The sequence below is a fragment of the Saccopteryx bilineata genome, unplaced genomic scaffold (assembly GCF_036850765.1).
Source record: "Saccopteryx bilineata isolate mSacBil1 unplaced genomic scaffold, mSacBil1_pri_phased_curated manual_scaffold_99, whole genome shotgun sequence".
NCBI lineage: Eukaryota > Metazoa > Chordata > Mammalia > Chiroptera > Emballonuridae > Saccopteryx > Saccopteryx bilineata.
In genome coordinates this window covers 14,531-35,690 of record NW_027095516.1, presented here as the reverse complement: position 1 = coordinate 35,690, position 21,160 = coordinate 14,531, and the positions used below count along the sequence as shown (strand labels likewise).

General features: G+C 45.7%; 1 pseudogene; it reads left to right on the top strand.

Annotated features, from left to right (window-relative positions):
• LOC136318379 (U3 small nucleolar RNA-associated protein 15 homolog) overlaps nt 1-21,102 on the top strand; it is a 23,166-nt pseudogene extending 2,064 nt beyond the window's left edge.
• Nucleotides 21,103-21,160: the final 58 nt, after the last annotated feature.

The window sequence follows — 21,160 nt, the reverse complement described above, 5'->3', positions numbered from 1 at the left end:
ACATGTGAGTTTCTTTCACCAGAGACGCTCAGCTGAGCTTTGATAACCTGAGTTTTCCCTGAAATTTCAATATCTATTCACAATCCTTTCAATCTCTGGCCATGTGGTTGAACTCAACCTCCAGGCCCGTCTTCCCCCAGACACTGGGCTCTACTCCCTGACCGTAATCACAGGGTTGGTCCTTCACCTGACTGGCCCCTCCCTGAGTATGCTCCTTAACATAAACCCAGGTGTGCCCAAGGGGCCGGGCAAGGGTCGCAAACACTTTATCACTTAGGAAACTGTGAAGATTAGGGACTTCCTCCCAGGAATCAGGGACAAGGGCCAGTAGAGTGTTCAGTATACAACACACTGAGCATGGCCGGGAGCTCTGTCAGTTCTCTGTTGGTCAGAGACAATAAACTGGTGTGGGTGTGGGGACACTTTCAGCCAAAGCTGTGCAGGGGAGACAGGAGAAGCTGAGGACATGACGAGTGAAATAATGGGGTGCTCCCAGGCCATTGCAATAGCTCAGGCGACGCACAAACTTAGGACATGGGGGTGCTAGAGGAACTGAGCGAACAGGAGTCACAGAAAAAACTTGTCTGTGAGTCCACGCTGGGTTTCTCTTTTCCCAACAAAGGGGAAGAACGGTATCGCAGTCTATACTCTATGATGTTATCACAGGACTCTATTTACTAATATTTTAAGTAAATGTATCCCTTTAAAGTGAGCAGGATACACCCCTTTCCCTTATTAATCAAAGCTACCTACCAACAAAACATATAAACTCTGTCTGTTTCCTGACAAAAAACAACAAAAAAAAAACCCATTTAGAATACTGGAACTCTGAACACCCAATATTATATAAGAAAGAACGGTTTTGTGGGTATCCCCACCCACTTTTTCTTTTTTTTTTTTTCTTTTTTCTTTCTTTTTTTTTTTTCTTCATTTTTTCTGAAGCTGGAAACAGGGAGAGACAGTCAGACAGACTCCTGCATGCGCCCGACCGGGATCCACCCGGCGCGCCCACCATGGGGCAACGCTCTGCCCACCAGAAGGCGATGCTCTGCCCATCCTGGGCGTCGCCATGTTGCGACCAGGGCCACTCTAGCGCCTGAGTCAGAGGCCACAGAGCCATGCCCAGCGCCCAGGCCATCTTTGCTCCAATGGAGCCTTGGCTGCGGGAGGGGAAGAGAGAGATAGAGAGGACAGCGGGGCGGAGGGGTGGAGAAGCAAATGGGCGCTTCTCCTGTGTGCCCTGGCCGGGAATCGAACCCGGGTCCTCCGCACGCTAGGCCGAGGCTCTACCGCTGAGCTAACCGGCCAGGGCCCACTTTTTCAAAGACTATCATTCAATAATCACACAGAAGTAACTATAGCCGATCAGGTGATTTTTTTAAGCCAAGTAAGACAGAGAAAACATCAGTTTGGAAGTAACAAGTGCCAAAGGCCAATGAATGGTCAGGGGAGAAGAAGGACTAAAAAATGTGCTGTGGATTTGACTATAATTAGGTGACTGCTAACTTTTACCAACAGATGTGGCAAAGTGGTAAGGACTAAGGGAAGACACTGACAACTGAAGCTGGAATGGGAAGCGAGGACATCTTTATGAGAGAATACTTCTATCCCTGGATTCAGCAGTAAGGATGGGAAGGTGTCTACCTGAATCACAGTATTTTGGTGCCCGGACAAATCATAAGCACCAAGTTCTCCTTGAACAGGAGGACCTCTGCTTACAAAACCGAGTATACTCCATGTGTCACAATGATTCACTGGTTATCACAGTGAAAGCTACATCTTATATCAGCTTTATTACAGAACAGTTTCCAAGTCCTAGGAAACCTTTACAACACACACATAAAATCAGTTCCTCTTCTAATACTCCATACAAAGCATGTAATGGAAGGTATTTCCCTTTTTCTGTCACTATCAAACACATGGTCATAATCTCAGCTTAACCTCAACAGCCCTAAGGTACCACACTACCTATGTATGCGAATTTAACAAAGCTTCAAGCTGCTGATCTGACATTCTATCAACTGCATTTTACATAATAACTTTTATCTATATCTATGCTCCATTTTCCAGTATAGATTCTCCTAAATCTCCCAAAATGCATCACAAAGTAGAGTGAGAAAGCTTACCTTAGATTTCTGCATTTTCCGCTACTCTTGGTAAAGTGTAGAGATTGTTCACAGTAGATAAAGTCAGTGAAGTCATGAGTAAACTGGCTTGTTGAGGCCAAATCTGCTGGCAAAAACACCAGCAAAGAAGCTCAATGAAACCACACCCTGTGAACATTCAGAAGGGGTAACAGGGTAACAGAGAGGAAACACCTGACATTGTTACTACAAAATCAGAGCAAATAAACCTGTTACTCTCATAGGTAAATATAAACATTGACTCTTTTTGCAAAGAATTGACCACCATTAAATTAAAAAAAAAAATTTAAATGCTGCTAATCTGTTTACATGTTTTCTTACTCTTTCTTTCAATTCTTAAAAATCAAAGAATCAACAGGAATGCAGAATACAAGCTTGGAAACGTGAGATACGGGTGCACTAAGGCACAGTTTTGTGTGTCGCAGTAAACTTGGTTAGCGCTGCACTTTAGCTTCTATTAGGAGAACGGTAACAAAGTGGACGACACACTTGGCCTGGGAGTCTGAGTCCTCTTAGCAATGACACCTGCAGACCCAGAGACCTCGGACAGGGCACTGCCCTTCTCAGTAAATATTAAAAAAAATTATTTTAATTTTTTTTTTTTTTTGCATTTTTTCTGAAGCTGGAAACAGGGAGAGACAGTCAGACAGACTCCCGCATGGGCCCGACCGGGATCCACCCGGCACGCCCACCATGGGGTGACGCTCTGCCCACCAGGGGGCGATGCTCTGCCCATCCTGGGCGTCGCCATGTTCCGACCAGAGCCACTCTAGCGCCTGAGGCAGAGGCCACAGAGCCATCCCCAGCGCCCGGGCAATCTTTGCTCCAATGGAGCCCTGGCTGTGGGAGGAGAAGAGAGAGACAGAGAGGAAGGCTGTGGGAGGGGAAGAGAGAGACAGAGAGGAAGGCGCGGCAGAGGGGTGGAGAAGCAAATGGGCGCTTCTCCTGTGTGCCCTGGCCCTGGCCGGGAATCGAACCCGGGTCCTCCGTACGCTAGGCCGACGCTCTACCGCTGAGCCAACCGGCCAGGGCCCTAATATTTTTTAATCTTAGTTTTTGCAGTGTGTTCTACCTTTTTTATTTCATTTTCCTCCTTTTTTCCTTCTCACTCTCAATTGCCATCAAGGAAGAAAAAATCAAATATGACGGATACACAAGACAGTGATGTAGCACAGACAGATCTCCAGAAAAATATACTCAACTTCATGGAAACCTTGGAGTTAAGCCACAGACAATTCAAAACTGAAGTTTCAAAAGTACTGAATGAGATTCAAGAAAACACTGATAGGCAATTTTTTTTTTTTTTACAGAGACAGAGAGAGAGATAGATAGGGAAAGACAAACAGGAACAGAGAGAGATGAGAAGCATCAACCATTAGTTTCTCGTTGCAACATCTTAGTTGTTCATTGATTGCTTTCTCATATGTGCCTTGACCGGGGGCCTTCAGCAGACCGAGTAACCCCTTGCTTGAGCCAGCGACCTTGGGTCCAAGCTGGTGAGCTTTGCTCAAACGAAATCAGCCCACACTCAAGCTGGCAACCTTGGGGTCTCGAACCTAGGTCTTCTGCATCCCAGTCCGACACTATATCCAGTGCGCCACCACCTGGTCAGGCCTGATAAGCAATTTAATGAGCTCAAAAAACAAAGTAATGAACAGAAAGAGTACATTGCCAAAGAGAATAAAACTTTAAAAATGAACCAGAGAGAGATGAATAACTCAATACATGAACAGGAAAATGAGATGGCAAGTTTAGCTAATAGAACATGCAGGATGGAGGAGAGAATCAGTGACATTGAAGACAGGCAAGTAACACTACAGAGAAGAGAGAGACGCACGAATTTAAACAAATGACAGAGCTCTGTAAGAATTGTCTGACTCCATCAGAAAGAGCAATATAAGAATAAGGGGCATACCAGAAAAAGACGAGAGGAAAAAGAGAATGGAGCAGGCACCTATTCAAACAAATAATTGATGAGAACTTCCCAAGCCTGTGGAAAGAGTTAGAGCCTCGAATCCAAGAAGCAAACAGAAATCCGAGTTACCTCAACACAAAACACCTACTCCAAGGTGCATCGAAAGGAAAGTCTCACATATCAATGACTCCCCCTTAAATAAAAAGGAATCCTCAAGGAGACTTCTCATTCTCCTCTTCTCCTCCTTCACTCTCACTTTCCCTCTCACAGCCATTGGCTCGATGTCAACCTCAGGCGCTGAGGACAGCTCGGTTGATACAAGCATCAGCACCAGAATGAGATCCTAGTCAGGGTGCCTGCAAGAGTCTGTCCCACTGTCTCCCCTTTTCTCACTTAAACAATTAAGCATGGTACATATATACTTTGGAATATTATTCAAACAAAAGTAAAAAATCTTACAATTTGTGACGGATCGATGGACGTAGAGGTTATTACACTCAATGAAATAAGTCAGAGAAAGACAGATACCACGTGATTGCACTTTTATGTGAAATCTAAAGAGCAATATCAACGAACAAACAAAACAGAATCAGAACACTGATGTTGCTCATTAAAGGGCAGGGTTTATAGGGACAAAATTAAAAAGGTGAAGAAATTGAGAAGTATATATTTAGATTAGTAAATAAACCCAGAATGTTAATTAAATCACAGGAAATGTGGTCAATAATATTGCAATAAGTATGTATGTTGCCAGGCCGGTACCACACTCTGCAAAGTGTACGTTTGTCTACCCACTGCGCCCTGCACCTGAACCTTAACACAAATCCATAGGAAAGTAAAGTGCACTGAGTACAGAGAGACCGTGGTTTGCCAGGCCTACAGTGCACACAGATGTGCTTCAGACAGGCTTCCCAGACTCTCTCTAGAATCCTCTGCTTATAAGGTCACAAGGGCAGAGGCAGACGCCATCCCTACAGTTGGATCTTGCTGTCATGCTGTTCAAGCATTCGTGCGATGAAGAAGCCATCTGGCTTTTCTTCTGTCTCTTGCAAACCTTCTCTCCACCTTCCCCTTCCCAGGTCCCTGCCTCTTCATCTGCTTTCCAATTTCCTACTATCACCAAAAACACCCTTCTGCCTCCCACTCCCCATGCCCCTGCCTCCTCAGCTGCGCTCCCCCACATCCTTCCACAAGATGCCCATCTGGGACCTTGATCTTGTCCTCCTCAAGTTCCCCCACCTCACCAAACCAAGTTCCCACTTCTCCCCAGCAGGACCCCTACTCCCATGAAATGCTACAAGCCCAGCAGCCTCCACAGAACCACTTGGTTACCCATGAATCCCTTCCCACCCAATCCTGCTTCCTCTCCTCTCCTCCAAACTGGCCCTGCCCATCACTCCTCCTCTAGCCCACAGCCCCCTTCAGGCCCTTCTGTGGCCTCCAGACCCCTGGGGCGCTGGAGCACCCGCCCCTACACCCCTTTTCCCATCAAAATCCCTGTCCTGAGACAGCCTGCAAACTGTGCCAGGACAAGGAGCCCCTGCCACTGGTCACACAGTCCTCTCAACGATTAGTGTCTCAGGCACCTACCAGGAACAGGAATGAGAACATGGCAGATGGCAGCTCCAGGTAAACATGGTGGGCTCTCCAATGACCCAGGAAGCCCCATCTCTGCAGCAAGTTCTCAGCCACCCAGGCGCCTGGCCTGGCCCGTGTCACCCAGTGGATGCCCCTCTTAAGGGCTGGTCCACAGGCCACAGAATTTGTAACAGGTTCCTGTATGTCCACACTTCAGCCCCCACAGGCTCTCTAAGCTCCATTACAAAGGGGTAGCTGGGCTTGGTAAACTCAGGGCATCTTTCCCTGCAGACTCCTTGCCCTCCATGTGGCCAAGCACAGTCCCCTCACTCAGGACACTTACCCTGTGCCTGGGACACGCCCCACTCCCCTAACCAGCCCCCCAGTGGACAGTGACCAGGGCCCTCTGGCAAAGCAAAGACTCTGCATGGGGGAAGTGGCAGTGGGAGGGGAGGGGAAAACCTGCTGTAAGGTTCTGGAGCTTGGAGCTGGGGAAGGCAGGGACGCCTCTGGGGCAAGTCACCCTGGTCTCCAGGGCCAGGGCACTGAAGGGCAGTTGTTGAGCTCTGCAGTTAGGCTGGCTTCCGTGTCTAACCGGGTGAGGACTGTGTTCCTGCAGCCTTTCTGGGGGCAGCCGTGAGCTTCTGGGGATGTGGGAGAAAGAGCAGCTGGAGGTCAAGACTCACTGAAGAGGCCTCTCCAAGGGTTCGAGTCTCCACACCCTCCTTTCTGCCTTCCCTGCAGAACACAGTACAGCCAGGTCTACTGCCATCGCCCTGCCCCGACGAAAGATAAGAAAGGCCAGACTGGCCAGATGTCGGGGAAACTCTATTGAAACACTTCTGTCAGCCCAGCTGGACCAGGCGGCTCAAGACTGCACGGCCTAAAACCAGCAGCAATGCCTCCTAGGAAGGGGAGTCCTGGGTGTGCTGACTGAGTGTGAGGAGGGGGACCCCTGAACACTCACAAACAACACAGGCTGCCTGCCTGTCTCAATGGGGTACAGCCCGAGCTGGCTCCCCTGGCCACAACCTGGTGTGCTCATGGCCCAGAATGATACTTTCTTTTAGATCCAGGAGAACTCTCAGTCTCAATACACGCCTGCCTGCGGGGTGAATTCATGTTAGAAGACACAACCCTGTGACTGGCCCCTCTCTCCCAGTATGCTCAGGGTTTGAAGACCAGGTAAGTCCATCCCTCCTGCCCTGGCCTTCAGTTTGCCAAAGACTATGAGGTGAATGCAGTCTGCCTGCAAACCAGAGCCCTGAGCTCTGACTTCTAATGTCAAGAGCAGGAGGGGAGCCAGGCAGAATTTTTCTCACATTTGCCCTACCTGGTGATCAAACCCAGGACCTCTGTGAGCCACGATGACTCTCTATCCACCAAGTCACCCAGCCAGCGCACAGCAAGACTTTTTTTCATTGGCTAACATTTTCACCCAGAATTGACAAAACAGGAGCCTGTAATTTCCTTTTTGTTCAATGTTAGGTCATAAGGTCCAAGCTAAAATCAGGGTCATCTTCAAGAAAACCAACCTAAAAGTTTGTTAAATTTATGTTTGCCATGATACCACACGGTTTAAAATGGATCACGAACCTGAGGAGACTGGGGAGAAAGAGGAAGACTAGCAAAACATTCTTGTGGCAGCGGAGAACTAGCTTATTTTAGACCAAAACAGTCACCACTTCTAATCCTGTCCATAGAAGCGTAAGACAAACGATAAAGACTGATTGTTTGCCTGACTGCCTCCAGCAAAAACACTTAAGTGCAAGATACTTTCAGTGATAACTCAGTAAGAGTCTATCAACTTATTTTGATATTATGAGAAATTCATCACAGGGAATGCTCCTGACTCAAACCTTTTTATAGATGCTTGATTTCTGGGAGCTGAGATCCACCCTCCGGTGCTCTCCCGGTCCTCTGAACCACTCCAGCAGGTAGAACTCTTCAGGAATCGCTGCTGCCCACAGGATGTCCTCTGTGTCTCTTTCCAAGACTCAGTCCCGACACTGGCTCACCTTCAAGGCTCCTTTGCACACTGCCTGGACCTTCCTTTGGCTTTTGTGACTTGCCCTCCTCCTGCCTCTGACCAGCTCTGCTCTGTCTCCAAGGGTTCTGCTCTTTCTGCCACCCAGTTTCACCGAGCTCTTTCCCAGAGTTCACCTCTCCGTTATTTTCTCACACTGCACATCAGGTCCTGCAGAACCCCGAGCTTCTTCTGCTCTGCACACACAGCTCCTCAGCAAGGTTTCCTTATTAGTGAACTGAAGCAGAATGTAAAAGTTGGACTTTTTGGATGGGATACATTAGCGAGTGTGTCCTTAAAGCTACATTCAGAAAACCTGACTAGTTCTGCTTTTACAAAAAAGCTCTTGAAAGCTTGAGGAAGTAACTTATTCTATGGGACTAGGTAGATCTTGATTACAGTACACCTAAATGTTTGAAACTGGATTTTTATTTGCACATATACAAAACTATTGTGAAACAGAATTATTCACAATGTCATTTTCCCCTCACCTCTAGTATTTGCTTTCCTGCGTATTTCCCATTCATGTGTCCAAAGCTTGTTCTAGTAAAAATTCCATCCAAATTTCTCTCTTCCTTTTCTAATTTATCTTATAAAGGTTATGTCATTTTTATTATTCCACATAGCTAAAAAATTGCCTGACCAGGCGGTGGCGCAGTGGACAGAGTGTCGGACTGGGATTCCGAGAAATCAGGTTCAAGACCCCAAGGTCGCCAGCTTGAGCGTGGGCTCATATGGTTTGAGCAAGGGCTTACTAGCTTGAACCCAAGATCGCTGGCTCGAGCAAGGGGTACTCGGTCTGCTGAAGGCCCATGGTCAAGGTACGTATGAGGAAGCAATCAATGAACAACTAAGGTGTTTGAATGCGCAACGAAAAACTAAAGATTGATGCTTCTCATCTCTCCATTCCTGTCTGTCTGTCCCTGTCTATCCTCTCTGACTCTCTCTCTGTCACTGTAAATAAAAAAATATTACAATACTTTCTTGCCAGATAATAGTTACTGACCAGGTTTCATTTTTAGACAAAGTGTGTTTTCCATTCCTCACATATTGTAATGTACAGAATGTCTTCCTTAGTTGTTTTTATTGGGTTTCATACTTCTTTTAAAATTTTTTTGTCCGAAGGTAGAAGCGGGGACATGTGCCTGACTGGGATCCACCAGCATGTCCACCAGGGGGTGATGCTCTGCTCATCTGGGCTGTGGCTCTGTTGCAACCAGAGGCAGAGGCCATGGAGCTGTCCTCAGTGCCCGGGAAAATCATTGCTCCAATGGAGTCCTGGTTGTGGGAGAGGAAGAAAGAGATAGAGAGGAAGGAGAGGGGGGAGGGTGGAGAAGCAGATGGGTGCTTCTCCTCTGTGCCCTGAGAGGAAATCGAACCAACGACTTTCACATGCTGAGCCTATGCTCCACAGCTTTGCCAAACAGCCAGGGCTGGGACTTTAAAAAAAAAAAATTTAGGTTAAAGATTTTCAAAATATAGGATGCAAGAATAAATATTTAAATTCTTCAATTGCACCCACTTTGGTAGGAGCTCAGGTGGCTCCACTCTGGCACATGGGCTGCGATGAGCCTGAGCACCACGCCACCCAGAAGGAAGGTGACTCCAAGCTGCTAGCACCCCGGCTCCATCCCCTCTGAGTGTCTGTCTTGAACAGCCTACCACCACCTTTCCTGCTAAGGGCCCCTGGAGGGCCTGGAGGCCAGGATGGGACCATGGGGATGGACAGGGGGTCGTGTACGAGGTACGAGGTCACGGAGGTGCACAGGGTCGGTGGGAGGTTCAGGGCTGCGCCTGTCAGTGTTTAGCTGTGTGTTTGGGTTTGTACACGTTCCTGACTTCAGCTCTCTTACACCTTGGGTTTGATTTGTCTGTATTGTAAAGACCTGTGTTCTGGGGTATCAATGTGTATGTACAGCACCATAATCATGTAGGGGTGTCTTTGGTGCGGTGAGTGTGTCCATGTGTCCATTCATCTTGGGTGGGTGTGCACAATTCCGGCTATGAGCCCATGAAGGTCTGAGGAGAGACCAAAACACACAGTGCAATTATTCTGGACAAAGGAACTGAACTGATGGGGCCAAGATCCTTTATGGCAAGATGGTCTATTACCCACTGGAGGCCCCAAGAAGCCAGATAAGAAGGAACAGCTTCCTGGTGGAGAAAGTAACGAGCAGACAGGTGAGTCTCATCATCTTTCGCTGCCTGGGACCCTCACCTGAACACGGTCTGAGCTGGGACTGGGGTGGCCTGGGCCCGGGACCACACACTCTAGTTTCCTGAGACAGGTCATGTGCAACGTGTTCCAGACATTCCCACATGCGGGCAACCAAGAGCTGCCCAAGGTAACACACAGACCGGGTCTGACTGTGGCCAGTAACCTTTCCTTGAACACGTGTTCACTATGGTGATGAACTTGCAGTGCCTGGCAGCCCTCTCTGAGGGAGAGAGGACAGTACAGATCCCTGCCCCAGGTGTTTGTTCTGAGACTCGGGCACCTCTGTAACAAAGGGGCCTGTGAGTCCCTTTCTCCAGCAGGAGGAATGGGGCTGCTGAGTGCTTCCCAGGAGTCAGAGAGCAGCCGGGCATCCTGGGCACAGTCAGCTGGAAGCAGGGCCCTGGGCCAGAAACCCAACAGGACAGCGTTCTTCTCCAGAGGGTGGAGTCTCGGAGAGAACCCTCACACTGATGAAACGGGCCAGGACCCAGAACACCCTGACTGAACCTGAGGTGGCCAGTCATGCACATTTGTCTGGGGTCTACACTGGTTCTACACCAAAAGTCCTGGGTTCAAAAAATTCCCACGGCCTGGGCACCCATGACATTGGCTATCGAAACCCAACCCAAGTACCAAACTGGGGCCTCTGGAGGAACCGCTTCCTCTAACACAGGAGGGGACCTCTGGCCCCTCAGAGCACTGTGTGGGGGGCAGGGACCAGGGCTGGGAAGCCTGGTTATCAGGCTCACCCCTAAGACTGGCCAAGGCTGTGTTTGCCCATGGCTCTGGCCCATGTACGCCTTACCTGGCACCAATGACTCAAGGTTTGGCTTTCTGAGGATATTCAGCTGATAGCAGAGTTTATTCACCTTATCTTTGGTCCCAGACCTACTACCTTGAGGTCCTGGAGAAATCCCACAAACCTAGGGGCAGAGAGTGTGGCTGGGGACCCATGCACAATGCATATGACTTCATTCACTGCTTCTGGTGAGAGAGGTAGACATTCCCGGGCCTCATGTAAACCCAACAAACATGATTCCGGCTGTGTTAGAAACCAGCAAGTTCCCCCATGTGAGGTGGGAGGTCACCAGCCTTTCGTGTTACAGTGTGCAGAGAAGGAACAGCCAGGGCAGGGACACCCCTCCCCACTCATCCCCAAGCAGCACAAGTGCCAAGGCTGGGAGATTAGTGCTGAGGAGAATGTGGAGAAAATAAGCCTTGTGTGCTGGTGGTGGGAATGAGAATTGTTGCAGCCACTATGGAAACACTATTATGTTTTTCAAAGAAATATAAATAAAACTACCTTATGATCTAGCAACCGCAGATATATCCAAAGGATATAAAAGCCACATGTTCACATAAATTAGGGGTCAGGGAACGTGCAGATACTCCCGTACTTTCAGACATTTCTATAGTGCATTTTCACCAACGATATAAAAGTTTGGTTTGTATCTCATTTGCATAACAAACAACTTTCTTTCACTTCTCATGTGCTTTTCTGATGTTCCTGTTTAATAAAAAATTCAAATACTTTTTTTTTATCGCTTCACATTCATTTTGAAATATCCTCTAATGTTTGTGAGCAGTATATTTAAAAACTGTATCTGCACCTCATGTTCACAGCATCAAAATTCCCAGCACCCGAGACATTGAAATAACCTGTGTCCATAGATGAATGAATGGAGTACATATCTATGATGGAGTATGACTCAACCATAAAAAAAGAGGAAATCCTGCCATTTGAGACATTAATGAACCTTGTGGGCAAACACTGAGATCATAAATATAGTATGGGCCCTGGCCAGTTTGCTCAGTGGTAGAGCATTAGCCCAGCATCTGAACATCCTGGGTTCAATTTCTGGTCAGGGCACACCGGAAAAGCGACCATCTGCTTTTCCACCCCTGCTACTACCCCTTCTCTCTCTCTCTTCCTCTCTTTCTCTCTCTCGTCCTCTCTCCTTCTCTCTCTCTCTGTCTTTTTCTCCCAAAGCCATGGCTAGATTGGCTCGAGCAAGTTGGCCTCAGGAACTGAGGATGGTTCCATGGCCTCCATCTCAGGGGCAAAAAACAGCTGCGGTTGCAACCGAACAATGGACCCAGATGGGCAGAGCATCGCCCCCTACTGAGCTTCCTGGGTGGATCCTAGTAGGGCGCATGAGGGAGTTTGTCTCTCTGCCTCACCTCCTCTCACTAAAAAAGAAATAAATGGATAAAATACTGTATGATCTCACTTACATGTGGAGTCATTAAAAGTCCTCAGAGATACAGAGTACACATTGGTGACTGCTTGAGGTGGGGATCAATAGGTAAACTTGGCCCAAAAGGAAAACATCCCTGTTATTAGATACATAGTAAGTCCTGGGGGTGCATACCATCGTGCCTATGGGCGACAATACTACAGTGTATATTTGAAAGTCACTCAGAGAGCAGACCCTAAGAGCTGCCACCACAAACAAAAAACTGACAGTGTGTTTACTTCTAATGCTTTTCCATGAGTGGGACTCATGCAGAAGACCCTCCCTAGTACTTCTGAACACTGACAGTGCTGCCCAGAAACGCTGTCATAACTTGGGTCTACCTTTCACAGTTGAAAAGGCTCCCCTTGATTTCCAGTCCTGCGCACAAGCGGAAACCTCAAACTCAAGCTGACTAGAGAGGGAAGAAGCCAACATCAAGGTAGCCTGCTTCCTTCCAACATGCTGGATAAAGAATGTGTCTTCTCCTTCCTCCTTCCCTCTCTCACCATCCTTTTCCTAATTCTTGCACCGTAAGAGCCTCTTAAGTTTTTTTCTTGTGGAGGAAACATACACTCCACACTCCCCTCAACTGAAAGGGACATTGGAGGATTGCTGTCCTCAACCCTGGTGCCCAAATCAGGAAACTCGTACTTCTACTGCCTATATACCAAATCCGGAAACTTGACCCTACGAGCTGAAAAGTGCACATCGATACTGGCAAGTCTAATTTTTGAAGGATGCCCACAACTGCCCCACAGTAGACAGAAAATGACTTGGGTGTGCTTTGGTCTGAAGCTCTTCTTCTCACCCCCAGTTTGGAGCACTTAAACTTACAGAAGCGTTTACAATCTCTCATGCTCATGCCTACCACGTTTAATGAGTGTAAAAACTTTTGTAATTCAACAAAGCTAAGTAGACAACCGGCAGAAGTAGTTCTATGCACCCCAGAGCCCAACACCTTTTTACAGCACAACAGAGTGGAACATGTGCTCTATGTGGAGAAGAATAAGGTTTTTTTTTTGTTTGTTTGTTTGTTTTACATTTTTCTGAAGCTGGAAATGGGGAGAGACAGTCAGACAGACTCCCACATGCGCCCGACCGGGATCCACCCGGCACGCCCACCAGGGGGCGATGCTCTGCCCATCCTGGGTGTTGCCATGTTGCGACCAGAGCCACTCTAGCGCCTGGGGCAGAGGCCACAGAGCCATCCCCAGCGCCCGGGCCACTTTGCTCCAATGGAGCCTTGGCTGCGGGAGGGGAAGAGAGAGACAGAGAGGGAAAGCGCGGCGGAGGGGTGGAGAAGCAAATGGGCGCTTCTCCTGTGTGCCCTGGCCGGGAATCGAACCCGGGTCCTCCGCACGCTAGGCCGACGCTCTACTGCTGAGCCAACCGGCCAGGGCAAGAAGAATAAGGTTTTCCCTCTCCCATTCCCCCCTCGCCCCCGTAACCACCACACTCTTAGGTGACAGAGGACAATCTGACTTTGGGTGGTGGGTATGCAACATAATTGAACGACAAGATAACCTGGACTTGTTATCTTTGAATATATGTATCCTGATTTATTGATGTCACCCCATTACAAAAATAAAATTATTAGAAAAAATTAAAAAAATAAATAAAATAAATAAAAAGTTTAAAAAAAAAAGAAGAAGAAGGTTTTAATGCTTATGTTACAATTTAACAAACAGTGGAAACTGAGGAACACCCCAGAGCTGTATAACAGATTCTTCATTTCCCATTCCTTTCATTCTTCAAATAAAGCCAATACAACCCACCTGTCATGTTCTACCTCTCTGGGACCAGGTACTTGTGAACAGTCCTCCTCAGCCTTGAGGGGCATCATCCCATCAAACAATGTGTTTGATTAAGAGGGGGGAAAAAGGAGAAATAAGGTAAACAATGCCCAAATGATATGGTTGATCAGTGATATTTTATGCAAAAACTTTTTTTTTTTTATAATTTTATTTTTTTAATGGGGTGACATCAATAAATCAGGATACATATATTCAAAGATAACAAGTCCAGGTTATCTTGTTGTTCAATTATGTTGCATACCCACCACCCAAAGTCAGATTGTCCTCTGTCACCTTCTATCTTGTTTTCTTTGTGCCCCTCCCCACCCCCTATCCCTCTCCCATTCCCCCCTCCCCCCCGTAACCACCACACTCTTATCAATGTCTCTTAGTTTCACTATTATGTCCCACCTACATAAGGAATAATACAGTTCCTGTTTTTTTCTGATTTCCTTATTTCGCTTCGTATCATGTTATCAAGATCCCACCATTTTGCTGTAAACGTTCCGACGTCATCATTTCTTATGGCTGAGTAGTATTCCATAGTGTATATGTGCCACATCTTCTTTATCCAGTCATCTATTGATGGGCTTTTTGGTTGTTTCCATGTTGTTTCTGAGTTTTGGGGATATATACCCAGTAGAGGGATTGCTGGGTCATAAGGTAGTTCTATTTGCAGTTTTTTGAGGAACCACCATACTTTCTTCCATAATGGTTGTACTACTTTACATTCCCACCAACAGTGTATGAGGGTTCCTTTTTCTCCACAGCCTCTCCAACATTTGCTATTACCTGACTTGCTAATAACAGCTAATCGAACAGGTGTGAGGTGGTATCTCATTGCCGTTTTGATTTGCATTTCTCTAATAGCTAAAGAAGATGAGCATCTTTTCATATATCTGTTGGCCATTTGTATTTCTTCCTGGGAGAAGTGTCTGTTCATATCCTCTTCCCATTTTTTTATGGGATTGTTTGTTTGTTTGTTGTTGAGTTTTATGAGTTCTTTGTATATTTTGGATATTAGGCCCTTATCTGAGCTGTTGTTTGAAAATATCATTTCCCATTTAGTTGGCTTTCTGTTTATTTTGTTATCAGTTTCTCTTGCTGAGCAAAAACTTCTTAGTCTGATGTAGTCCCATTCATTAATTTTTGCCTTCACTTCTCTTGCCATTGGAGTCAAATTCATAAAATGCTCTTTAAAACCCAGGTCCATGAGTTGAGTACCTATGTCTTCTTCTATGTACTTAATTGTTTCAGGTCTTATGTTCAGATCTTTGATCCATTTTGAGTTAATTTTTGTACAGGGGGAGAGACTGTAGTCCAGTTTCATTCTTTTGCATGTGGCTTTCCAGTTTTCCCAGCACCATTTATTGAAGAGGCTTTCTTTTCTCCATTGTGTGTTGTTGGCCCCTTTATCAAAAATTATTTGACTATATATATGTGGTTTTATTTCTGGACTTTCTATTCTGTTCCAATGGTCTGAGTGTCTATTTTTCTGCCAATACCATGCTGTTTTGATTGTCGTGGCCCTATAATAGAGTTTAAAGTCAGGTATTTTTATGCCCCCAGCTTCATTCTTTTTCTTTAGGATTGCTTTGGCTATTCGGGGTTTTTTATAGTTCCATATAAATCTGATGATTTTTTGCTCCATTTCTTTAAAAAATGTCATTAGAAGTTTGATGGGAATTGCATTAAATTTGTATATTGCTTTGGGTAATATAGCCATCTTGATTATATTTATTCTTCCTAGCCAAGAACAAGGTATATTCTTCCATCTCATTATATTTTTTTCGATTTCCCTTAACAATGGTTTATAGTTTTCATTATATAAGTCCTTTACATTCTTTGTTATGTTTATTCCTAAGTATTTTATTTTTTTTGTTGCAATCGTGAAGGGGATTATTCTTTTGAGTTCCTTCTCAGTTGTTTCATTGTTGGCATATAGAAAGGCTATTGACTTCTGTATGTTAATTTTGTATCCTGCGACCTTACTGTATTGGCTTATTGTTTCTAGTAGTCTTTTTGTGGATTCTTTGGGGTTTTCGATGTATAGGATCATATCATCTGCAAAAAGTGATACCTTTACTTCTTCTTTTCCGATATGGATGCCTTTTATTTCTTTGTCTTGTCTGATTGCTCTGGCTAGAACCTCTAGTACCACATTAAATAAGAGTGGAGACAGTGGACAACCCTGTCTTGTTCCTGATTTAAGGGGGAAAGCCTTCAGTTTAGTGCCATTTAATATGTTAGCTGATGGTTTATCATATATGGCCTTTATCATGTCGAGATATTTTCCTTCTATACCCATTTTGTTGAGAGTCTTAAACATAAAATTGTGTTGTATTTTATCGAAAGCCTTTTCTGCGTCTATTGATAAGATCATGTGGTTTTTGTTCTTTGTTTTGTTGATATGGTGTATTACATTAACCGTTTTACGTATGTTGAACCATCCTTGAGATTCTGGGATGAATCCCACTTGATCATGATGTATTATTTTTTTAATATGTTGTTGTATTCGATTTGCTAGTATTTTGTTTAGTATTTTAGCATCTGTATTCATTAGAGATATTGGTCTGTAGTTTTCTTTTTTTGTGCCATCCTTGCCTGGTTTTGGGATGAGGGTTATGTTGGCCTCATAAAATGTGTTTGGAAGTATTGCTTCTTCTTCAATTTTTTGGAAGACTTTGAGTAGAATAGGAAGCAAGTCTTCTTTGAATGTTTGATAAAATTCGCTGGTATAGCCGTCAGGGCCTGGACTTTTATTTTTGGGGAGGTTTTTAATGGTTTTATCTATTTCTTCTCTACTGATAGGTCTGTTTAGGCTTTCTGCTTCTTCTTGACTCAGTCTAGGAAGGTTGTATTTTTCTAGGAATTTATCCATTTCTTCTAGGTTGTTGAATTTAGTGGCATAAAGTTTTTCATAGTATTCTACAATAATTCTTTGTATATCTACGGTGTCTGTGGTGATTTCTCCTCTTTCATTTTGGATTTTGTTTATATGAGTTCTTTCTCTTTTTTCCTTGGTAAGTCTTGCCAAGGGTTTGTCAATTTTGTTGATCTTTTCAAAGAACCAGCTCCTTGTTCTATTAATTTTTTCTATAGTTTTTCTGTTCTCTAATTCATTTATTTCTGCTCTGATTTTTATTATCTCCTTTCTTCGGCTGGTTTTGGGTTGTCTTTGTTCTTCTTTTTCTAGTTCCTTAAGGTGGGAAGTTAAGTGGTTCACTTGGGCTCTCTCGTTTGTTCATATATGCCTGAAGCGATATGAACTTTCCTCTTTTCACTGCTTTTGCTGCATCCCATAGATTCTGATATGTCGTATTGTCATTTTCATAAGTCTGTATATATCTTTTGTTCTCTGCACTTATTTCTTCTTTGACCCATTCATTTTTTAAAAGTATGTTGTTTAGTTTCCACATTTTTGTGGGATTTTTTTCCTCTTTTTTGCAGTTGAATTCTAGTTTCAAGGCTTTATGATCAGAAAATATGCTTGGTACAACTTCAATTTTTCTGAATTTGCTGATGTTGTTTTTGTGGCCCAACATATGGTCAATTCTTGAGAATGATCCATGTACACTGTAGAAAAATGTATACTCAGTCACTTTGGGATGAAATGTCCTGTAGATGTCTATCATATCCAGGTGCTCTAGTGTTTTGTTTAAGGCCGCTATGTCTTTGTTGATTCTCTGTTTGGATGACCGATCTAGAGCCGTCAGCGGTGTATTGAGGTCTCCAAGTATGATTGTATTTTTGTCAGTTTTTGTTTTAAGGTCAATAAGTAGCTGTCTTATATATTTTGGTGCTCCTTGGTTTGGTGCATCTATATTAAGAATTGTTATGTCTTCTTGATTCAGTGTCCCCTTAGCCATTATGAAATGGCCATTTTTGTCTCTGAGTACTTTTCCTGTCTTGTAGTCAGCATTATCCGATATGAGTATTGCTACACTTGCTTTTTTTTGGATGTTATTTGCTTGGAGTATTGTTTTCCAGCCTTTCACTTTGAATTTGTTTTTATCCTTGTTACTTAGATGAGTTTCCTGTAGGCAGCATACAGTTGGATTTTCTTTTTTAATCCATTCTGCTACTCTGTGCCTTTTTATTGGTGAGTTTAATCCGTTTACATTTAGTGTAATTATTGATACTTGTGAGTTCCCTATTGCCATTTTATATCTTGCTTTCTGTTAGTTTTGTGTCTTGTTTGATCCTTCTCTTTCGTTTTTCTATCTTTTGTTTTTATTTGGTTGTATTCCATACATCTTTCCTCTGTTGCTATCTTTTTTATCTCATGTGCTTCTGTGGTGGTTTTTTCAATGGTGGTTACCTTTGAGTAATGAAAAGGGTCCCTACCCTGTTCATTGTAGCGAACTATTTTGTGAGTACTTTTGCACTCCATCGTCCTTTATGCAAAAACTTTTGATCAAAATGGAGAAAAGGAAGAAGATTCAAAATGGTGGCAGAGTAGGTGGATGGTATACTCAGCTCCTCCCAGGGGCCAAACTGGAGTGACAACTAACTTTAGTAACAATCATCCTGAATAACCACCTCAATCTAAATGAAGAAGTGTTTTATAACCAAGCATTTACAGGAGAAGCCCATGAAACCTGGCTGAGGGGGTGGAGACACAAAAAGGCTGGCCCCACTCCACGGGCAGCAGCTGAGCTTCCAAATGGAACCCTTCAGCTGTGGTGGGGGTGGGGGGGCAGGGTTCCCCCTTAGAGATGTGAGTCCAAAACCCAGAGCCAGCTCCCAGCCCAGAGCACCAGAGCCGGGAAATGGTAACTACATACCATTCAGCTGTAAAAAGGAGCAAAGTTTCTGTCCCCTGGAAAGAGAAGGTCATCTGCAGAGACTGGGGACCCTTTAAAGGGCAAAAAGCACAAAATCTCTTTCAAAAACTGGTTATGCTGGGCTCTGCCAGAGAGAGGGCTCAGTGGACTACGGTCGCATGAGAAGAAATTGGGCTTTGCTATTCAGGAGAGAGACAGAGGGGTCACAGACATTGAGGACCACTGTGTCATCTGACCAGTGCAGACACAGAGTATAGAGCTCAAGCTAGCGAACTTGGGCTTCAAGCCAGCAATCATAGGGGTCAAGTCTATGATCCCATGTTTAAGCCAGAAACACCATGTTCAAGCTGGTGAACCCATGCTCAAGCCGGATGAGCCTGCGCTCAAGCTGGCGAACTTGGGGCTTTGAACCTGGGTCCTCCGGGTCCCAATCTGACACGTTATCCACTGTGCCACCACCGAGTTCAGCTTCTTTTTTTTAAGAACCAGAGAATCTGAATAGATAGATTACAGCAGTGAAATTAGACCAGTTACTCTCATTGATGAATATGAATATTGACTCCAGTTAAAATGATCTGCCGCTATTAAATAAATTGTGACAAAAATTCCCGTTAATCTGTTTACATAATCTTTCTTGCTTTTAAAAACTTTTTAAATTAATTGTGTTGACACGTTTTCAAATGTCTCACTCTATACAACACCCTCAATCCCCCATATCGTGACCCCCATTCCCCACGCAAAGTCTCTACATATATTGTTACTGTTTCTTTCAATTGCTAAAATTAAAAGAGCCCACAGAAACACAGAAAATGAGCATCATATACATATAGGTATGGTTTTGTTTATCTGACTAAAGTTGGTTAACACTGCACTTAAGTTTTATGAAGAAAACCGTAATACAACCTGCCCGGTGGTGGGGCAGTGAACAGAGGGTCCACCTGGATTCCCAGGTTAGAACATCTGAGGTCCTCAGCTTAAACACGAAATTATCAACACGATCCCAGGGATCCTAGCTTGAGCCCAAATGTTGCTAGATTCAGCCCCAAAATTGCTGGCTTGGGCCCAATGTCATCGGCTTCATCAAGGAGTCACTGGCTCTGATTGAGCTCCCAGTCAGGCACCTTTGAGAAGCAATCAGTGCAAAACTAACGTGCAGCAACTACAAACTGATGCTTCTCATCTCTGCCTTCCTGCATGTCTCTCTAACTCTCTCTCTCTCTCTCTTTCAAAAAATAAAATAAGGCCCTAGCCGGTTGGCTCAGTGGTAGAGCATCGGCCTGGCGTGCGGAAGTCCCGGGTTCGATTCCCGGCCAGGGCACACAGGAGAAGCGCCCATCTGCTTCTCCACCCCTCCCCCTCTCCTTCCTCTCTGTCTCTCTCTTCCCCTCTTGCAGCTGAGGCTCCATTGGAGCAAAAGATGGCCCGGGCGCTGGGGATAGCTCTGTGGCCTCTGCCTCAGGCGCTAGAGTGGCTAGGGTCGCAACAGAGCGATGCCCCAAATGGGCAGAACATCAACCCCTGGTGGGCGTGCCGGGTGGATCCTGGTCAGGTGCATGTGGGAGTCTGTCTGACTGCCTCCCCGTTTCTAGCTTCAGAAAAATACAAAAATAAATAAATAAATAAATAAATAAAATAAAGGAATAAAAAGTAAAAAACAGTAATACATTGGACAGAACACAAGGCCGGGAGTCTGAGTCCTGTTAGCATCCCAGGTGCAGGCCCAGATCCCCTGACAAGGAATCGCCTATCTCAGGCCCAAACCCCTCCTCTTGTCACCCAGGCATGATTTAGCCCCTGCAGTCTAGTCCTGTGTTCACCTGGCCAGGGCACAGGGCAGAACCAACCCCAATCAGCATATGCTCAGATCAGAGAACAAAGGTCCTGATTAATCTTTACAGTCACGTTTGAACCTGGGGAGGCGGAAAGAGGTGTTGTGGTTTGCAGGGAGTTGGGGAAACGCAAGTCTTAAGCCACAACCGGAGACCCAGAAATATCAGGTCCCAGGAGAGCGTCCATTCCGAAGAGGCCGCCTCTGCAGATGCGAGGATCCCTCGAAGCGGTCAAAACCTCCCTCTCACCGACTGTCCTGTCCTCCGACCCGGGGCGAGTCCCCTGGTCCTGCTCACCGCCCGCGGTGCGATCCGGAACTGACCGCGGGCGGGCCGCACAGCAGACCTACCCCTTTGGACTCGCGGATCTGCACGGGGACTCCCGCGCTTCGCCCCGCGGGTCCCACCTCTGCGCATCCCAAGACTGCGCTCTGGCGGAGCGGCTCTGGGCCTACAGGACAACCTCGGAGAACTGGCATGCCTGGGCTCAGTGCACCTGGCGCCTCATGCTTGGGGCGTCCAGTATGCAGATGGACCGAGGCAGGACACTGCAGCCGCCTCCGCTCTCCCCTTAGGCCTGGCCCACAGGACATGGGGTCGCTGCTGGAAATCCACCTGTCCACGCACACCCTT